The following is a 7,155-nucleotide window of genomic DNA, read 5'->3' as shown; positions in this document are numbered from 1 at the left end:
ACGGGGGGGCAGGACAGAGAGGGAAACTGCGCGAAGGGGAGGGAACTGCCAAGGTCGCCACCGCTCCCCCTCCTCCCCTGAGGTCACCGCCACTGGCACACACACCCCCACCCCCAACGGAGTCACCGCCGCCACCCCTCCACCCGGCCCGTCTCTTCGCTATTCAACTTACATCTCCAGAGCAGCTGAGCTGCCGTTGGCCTTCCTTCCCTGCCTGTGTCCCACCCTCGCCGACGTTACGTCACACGAGGGCGGGACACAGGCAGAGAAGGAAGGCCGACGGGAGCTCAGCTGAATAGCGAAGAAACGGGGCGGCGACGCGGGGGGGGGGGGGAAGGTAGTGGCGAACGTGGGGGGGAGGGGCCAGCGGCGACCCAATAGCCCGTTTTAACGGGCTTAACGGCTAGTTGGGAAATAAATATCCAGCTGCAATGTTAACACACATTTTCCGTTAAGAGCCAGTATTTTGGACTTTAGTCTGCTTTTTGCAAACAGGGTCTGTTGTATCGAGGGAGAGCTGGATTTTCGTAGTAATTAAAATAAAATAATTGCAGCCCCTACTTTGAATGTAAAATATGTAACAGTTGGAAGTTGTGGAATTTCATTTTGTGCTAGTTTCCATTGTAGTTCGGAAAAGAGATGAACATCCCAGTGAACAGCAGAAAGTACATGAGTCTGGGGAAAGGGATTGGAGGGAGATGCCAGCCTCAGCGTCTGTTTTGCTACACCTAAGCTTCCGAAGAGATGGGAAGTGTAATGAAAAAGAAAAAAAAAAAAGCACACTTTTCATGAGATTATTGTTTTATCCACATGGATTTGTCAGGCTTAAAGCAGAGCTTTCCCTTTCGCCCACTCCTTGAATTAGTTTCTGGCCTCACTTTTTTCTGATGTGCCAAGTCTGCCACGTTTCATAGCAAAATATCACAGTTGTGTTCAGAGGTTTAGACACCCTGGGTGCAATTGTACACTTTACATCCCAACCTCTGGAAATATACTGTTCAGTTTCAGTTCTTTACGGATGCAAAACGTCAGTCACCCTTCCAGTCAGTGCATTGTAACCTCTCCTCTGGCAGATGTAGCAGCTTCCAAACATTTCCAGCAGGCAGGCTAACCAGCTCATTTTCGAAAGAGAAGGGTGCCCATCTTTCAACACAAATCGGGAGATGTGCGTCCTTCTCTCTGAGGCGCCCAAATCGGCATAATCAAAAGCCGATTTTGGGCGTCCCCAACTGCTTTCCATTGCCAGGACAGCCAAAGTTCCCGGGGGGCGTATCAGAAGGGTAGCGAAGGCGGGACAGGGGTGTGCCGGGGCGTGCTTAAGAGATGGGCGCCCTCGGATAATGGAAAAAAAAGAAGGGCGTCCCTGGCGAGAATTTGGTCCACTTTATTTGGTCCCTTTTTTTTCAGGGCCAAGTCCCAAAAAAGTGCCCGAACTGACCAGATGACCATTGGAGGGAATCAGGGATCACCTCCCCTAACTCCCCCAGTGGTCACTAACCCCCTCCCACCCTCAAAAATACAACTTTAAAAACTTTTTATACCAGCCTCAGATGTCATACTCAGGTCCATCACAGCAGTATACAGGTCCCTGGAGCAGTTTTAGTGGGTGCAGTGGACTTCAGGCAGGCGGACCCAGGCCCATCCCCCCCCCCCTCCTGTTACATTTGTGGTAGAAAATGGGAGGCCTTTGAAACCCACTCTACCCACATGTAGGTGCCCCCCTTCACCCCTTAGGGCTATGATAGTGGTGTATAGTTGTGGGGTGTGGGTTTCGGGGGGGCTCAGCACCCAAGGTAAGAGAGCTATGTACCTGGGACCAATTTGTCAAGTCCACTGTAGTGCCTCCTAGGGTGCCCGGTTGGTGCCCTGGCATGTGAGGGGGACCAGTGCACTACAAATCCTGGCCCCTCCCATGACCAAATGTCTTGGATTTGTTTGTTTTTGAGATGGGCGCCCTCGGTTTCCATTATCGGCAAAAACCGAGGGCGCCCATCTCTTCTTACCTACAGATTTTGCATGGGTGTAGTATTGAGGGGGGTGGGGGGAAAGGAGCACAATACCTTGCTTCCCCCCCCCCCCCCAAAAAAAAAAAAAAAAAAAAAAAGATACTGGGGTGGAGTGGAGGAGTGGCTTAGTGGTTAGGGTGGTGGACTTTGGTCCTGGGGAACTGAGTTTGATTCCCACTTCAGGCACAGGCAGCTCCTTGTGACTCTGGGCAAGTCACTTAACCCTCCATTGCCCCATGTAAGCCACATTGAGCCTGCCATGAGTGGGAAAGCGCAGGGTACAAATGTAACAAAAATAAAATAGATACTATTGGACATTCTACATGGAATGTTGCTACTATTGGAGATTCTACATGGAATGTTGCTACTATTTACACGGAATGTTGCTATTCCACTAGCAACATTCCATGTAGAAGGCTGTGCAGGCTTCTGTTTCTGTGAGTCTGACGTCCTGCACGTACGTACGTGCAGGACGTCAGACTCACAGAAGCAGAAGCCTGCGCAGCCACATTGGTGATCTGCAAGGGCCGACTGAGGAACTGAGTTCGATTCCCTCTTCAGGCACAGGCAGCTCCTTGTGACTCTGGGCAAGTCACTTAACCCTCCATTGCCCCATGTAAGCCGCATTGAGCCTGCCATGAGTGGGAAAGCGCAGGGTACAAATGTAACACAAATAAAATGAGGGCCTCTGTCCTGGCCATGTAATCCAGGGATCTATCTACCTATCAAATCTTGTTCCCTGTTGCGTCTGTGACAGCATTAGCAGTGATTAAGGGACTGCAGATCCTCTGTGACCAGGCCCTCACCCCCTACAGTCACAGGTAATGTGTGGTACAATTACATCAGCGCTCGTGAAACTGGAAGAGTGAAATATAAGCATTTGAGACAGTTCTACTTAAATATTTAAAAAAATTAATGTTTTGATCTCATTTGTACCATATTGCTCAATCCATGTTTGCAAGCCCTTCTGATATATTATCAATCAATTTGGCACAAGTTTTTATAGCTTTATTTGATTGTATTTCTATTGTCCCCGTCTTAGAAGTGGGGGTTTGTTTGTTTTTTAACGAACAGTTTTTAATATTTAAGTAACGGGCATATTTTCAAAGTACTTAGCCTTCCAAAGTTCCGGAAGGCTAAGTACTTTGAAAATATGCCTCGATGGTCTCCAGAACGCTTTTGTTTCATAGTGCTGATATAATTGGGATACAGGTGCAAACTGTGGAACATTTTTCTTGTTTTGGACATTTTTTTTATCTGCTGAATGTAATTTTGCTGTATAATCTTTGGGTGTCAGTGGGTAACAGCACTGGAATGAAATCTGGACGCCCGAGACTCTTTACTTTGTTTCTTTATTGTTAAAAATATTTAGAAGTACTTGGTTTTAGCTTTGGTTAGAAATATGTTTGTTTTATCAACAAATTAGTATTGTTATTTATTTTCTATGGATATTTTATTATTTAATTTTGGAATTGTGTTGTCTACAGAACACGGTCTATAAAAGCTTGATAGCTAACAGGCTAGTTAGATCCTGAGGCTCCATGCTGCATACTGCCACCTGTGTGACGGACTGCCTTGCTGCTTGCGGGGGGGGGGGGGTTTGAACCTTTCCTGAGCATCTTAAGTGTATGTTATCACATTAGTGGTACAAACTGATTTATTTTGTACATTCTTGTAGCTCTTACAATTTGAACCTTCTTTGTATGTGATCAGTATTTTCATTTAGTCAATATGCATGTATTTTTAGTTAGTGTTCTTGTGAATTGATTTTATTATATTAACAGTAACCCCTGATGCAGCCCAGTGGTGATTGAACCGTGGCTATGTGGGGCACTTTTAATATATATCTGTTTTTTTGTTGAAAATAAACATTTTTATTCTTTGGAAGTGGGGTCTGCTCTTCTTGTCCTCTTGTGTGTGATAGATGTAGCTCATCGGTCTTCTCTTGATGTCCAGTCTAAAGCTGTTTCTGACACTTGAAATTGCTACCTGGAAACCTTTAAGCGATTTTTTTTTTTCTGGGGAATTTGCCAATACTGCCTGTACTGTCTGTATCCTTTCAGAGGCACCAAAAAAAGCTAAATATTTTCTTTTGCTTCTTCCGTTCCTGAAGCTGTTCTTCACACACAAAACTTTATAATTCAGACACATTTCCTATAAATGGCACTCCTTGGCATCTCTGGTTTGCACCACAGGTTGTGGAGGTGAAAGTGATTTGCTCAACTTCCCTGGTTCTTAGTCCATTACTCCAGAGCTGCTAAGTTACCCAGTTCCTGGAGGGAGACTCTTTGGCCACTCTGGTTGTTGAACTTGCATCCCAATCCAGTGTGCTATTTGTCATCCAAGATTCAAGCTATTGAGATCAGCACTCTAGAACCCCTAATGTAATGGACATTAACGTAACTCTTCCTCTCTATGATTCCCATATGTGTCTAACGCATGAACCTTATTCTACCACAACATCACAATGTATTTGTTCTTTACCGGAGTTGGCGAACACCTTTACGGTACTATGTAAGCCACATTGAGCCTACAAATAGGTGGGAAAATGTGGGATACAAATGTAACAAATAAATAATTAATTCTCCAGGACAGAGTTATCAAAAATCCAAGGCTGTCCTTGAATCTCCCTCCAAGAACTAACACAGCAGCTCTCCAGCTCTAGCCATTAAGCCACTCTCCATTTAAACCATGTGCTTGAATAGTCCCCCATGATTAAACCATTACAGCCTCTACGCCCACAGCTAGGCTCTTCAAGGTCTCAACAAGCATGTGGATAACAATGAGTTGGTTGATACAGAGGCGTATTTTGAAAGCATTTAGACATAGAAAGTTACATAGGTTACTATAAGCCTGTAATGAGCACCATAATGTATTTGAATTTTCAGAAGGTGTTTGACAAAGTTCCTCACAACAGTTTCCTTCAACATCCCAACTATAGTTTGGAAATGAGGAGTAGACCTAAATGGGTAATGTTCCAAACAGGTCACTAGTGGAGTGCCCAAAGGGTCTGTACTGGGGCCCTACGCTATTTTTCAAAAATGATCTGAAGAGTAATGCATGTAGAGAAAAATAGTCCCAACTACAGGTAGTAAACGCTGGCACCCGAGTTAAGAGTCACTATCCAAGAAAAAGAGCTTGAAGTCACTGGGGGTAAATATTCTGAGGGATCAGAGGCACAGTCTTATACGTAACAAGGACAAATTTCAAAGGAGTCCAGCTCTGTTAAAATGGACTAATGTGCCTCAGTGTTATCCACAGCCTGATTCCAGAATTGGGAGCATTTTGAAGAGTGCTACCCTGGAGGTTCTCTCAGTTAACTTCTTCCCTAAAATCCTAAATACGGCTTCCAGAAACTGTCATTGGCAGCATTCTGTACAAGCCTACCTGGTGGACACTTGAGCTGTACTTGACAGACATGTTAGTAACTGGTCCTTACTCTCATCAGCGCTATGCATGCCTAATGACTGATTTGCAATAACAGCAGCAGTCCTAACCCATTCCATCCTCAGGGTAAGAGGTTAATGCATCAGCTGGAAGGCAGCTCCTAGGCAGAGGGCCACTTCCTGCCATATCTATGCAATGCATTCTCTTGCTCTAATGCAGCACAGGGCTGCACTGGCAGAATAAGGTCACCAGCAAGACATCTTTCCCTATTGTTTCTCATACATGCGTGGGATAAACATAAAGGAATCCTGTGCAGAAGGAATGGATCCTCAGGAGCTTAGCTGAAATTGGGTGGTGGAGCTGGTGGTGGGAGGTGGGGCTGGTGGTTGGGAGGCAGGGATAGTGCTGGGCAGACTTATATGGTCTGTGCCAGAACCAGTGGTGGGAGGCAGGGCTGGTGGTTGGGAGGAGGAGATAGTGCTGGCCAGACTTATACGGTCTGTGCCCTGAAAAAGACAGGTACAAATCAAGGTAAGGTATACACATGAGTTTATCTTGTTGGGCAGACTGGATGGACCATGCAGGTCTTTTTCTGCTGTCATCTACTATGTTATGTTACTATACAGTTAAGCTGCCAAGCAATCACAGAGTTTGTTGCATATCCTATATAATAATTTGCACCTCCAACGTTCTACATCTGGATGCCTGGGTTCGTTAACACAATTCCCATTGGTCTGCCTTCGTATCGGAATGTGATGACATCAGAGGATGGATCAATGAGAGTGAAGGGAAACCAGGACCAGCCAACCACAGAACGTTGGAGGTGAGGATTCAATCCTGGGAGAATCACTCCCCCTGTCCTCAGAGTTCGAGGCCCCCCCTCCTCTGAGTTCCAGGCCCCGCGCCTCCCACCCTCTCCCCTCCGAGTGGCAGCCCAATCTGCATTGCCCGCCCTCTTCTCCCAGTCCTCTGCGCTGGCCTGAATTTAAAAGTTCTTACCTTGGGGTCCGCCGGCACCAGTAAAAGGCAAGCAGGCACGGCACTTCAGCCTGCCCTCCCTTCTGTCCCCTCCTCATTTCCTGTTTCTGGAAGGGTGGGACCAGAGGCAGAGCTGAGACAGAAGGGAAGTGCCGTGCCTGCTCGCCTTTTACTGCTGCCAGCAGGAAAGCGAGGGGCAGGCGGGCAACATGTCAGGCTGCCACTCAGAGGGAAGGAGAGAGAGGGAGGGAGGCACGGGGGGGGGGGGGGGGGGTCTGGAACTTGGAGGAGAGGGAGGGGGGCCAAGATGGAATTCGGAGGATAACCTTGCTAGCGCCCGTTTCATTTGTGTCAGAAACGGGCATGTTTTACTAGTATGCAATAAATAGTGGCCACTATATGTTCAAAATTAAGCCTGCTATTTTGCAGGTCTGATTTTTGTTTGCATATTTTTATTAAGAGATTTATCAATTACAAAGAAAGGAGACCAAAGCTTAAAATACAACAAAATGAACAATTAACAATGGCTTCAATAATATTCAACAAGTACATATGCTTCACCGTGTATAATATCTAAGAAAAGAAATGAGTATGTAAGAAATTCAAATTCAACCTTGATACTGAACTTGAGTTTGAAGACAAAAAGAATCCCAAGGAGCCCAGATCTTAGAGGCAGGTATGATTTTTAACGTGCAGTTTATCTATTCAGTGGCTGCATGTCGTTACTAAATTCATCAACACCAGCCCCCTCTTTTACAGATAAATTTCCTGTTTAGTGGTGAGA

This window comes from Microcaecilia unicolor, chromosome 1 (genome assembly GCF_901765095.1).
Source record: "Microcaecilia unicolor chromosome 1, aMicUni1.1, whole genome shotgun sequence".
Taxonomy (NCBI): Eukaryota; Metazoa; Chordata; class Amphibia; order Gymnophiona; family Siphonopidae; genus Microcaecilia; species Microcaecilia unicolor.
The sequence above is the reverse complement of the archived record's forward strand: the minus strand, read 5'-3'. Positions refer to the sequence as shown.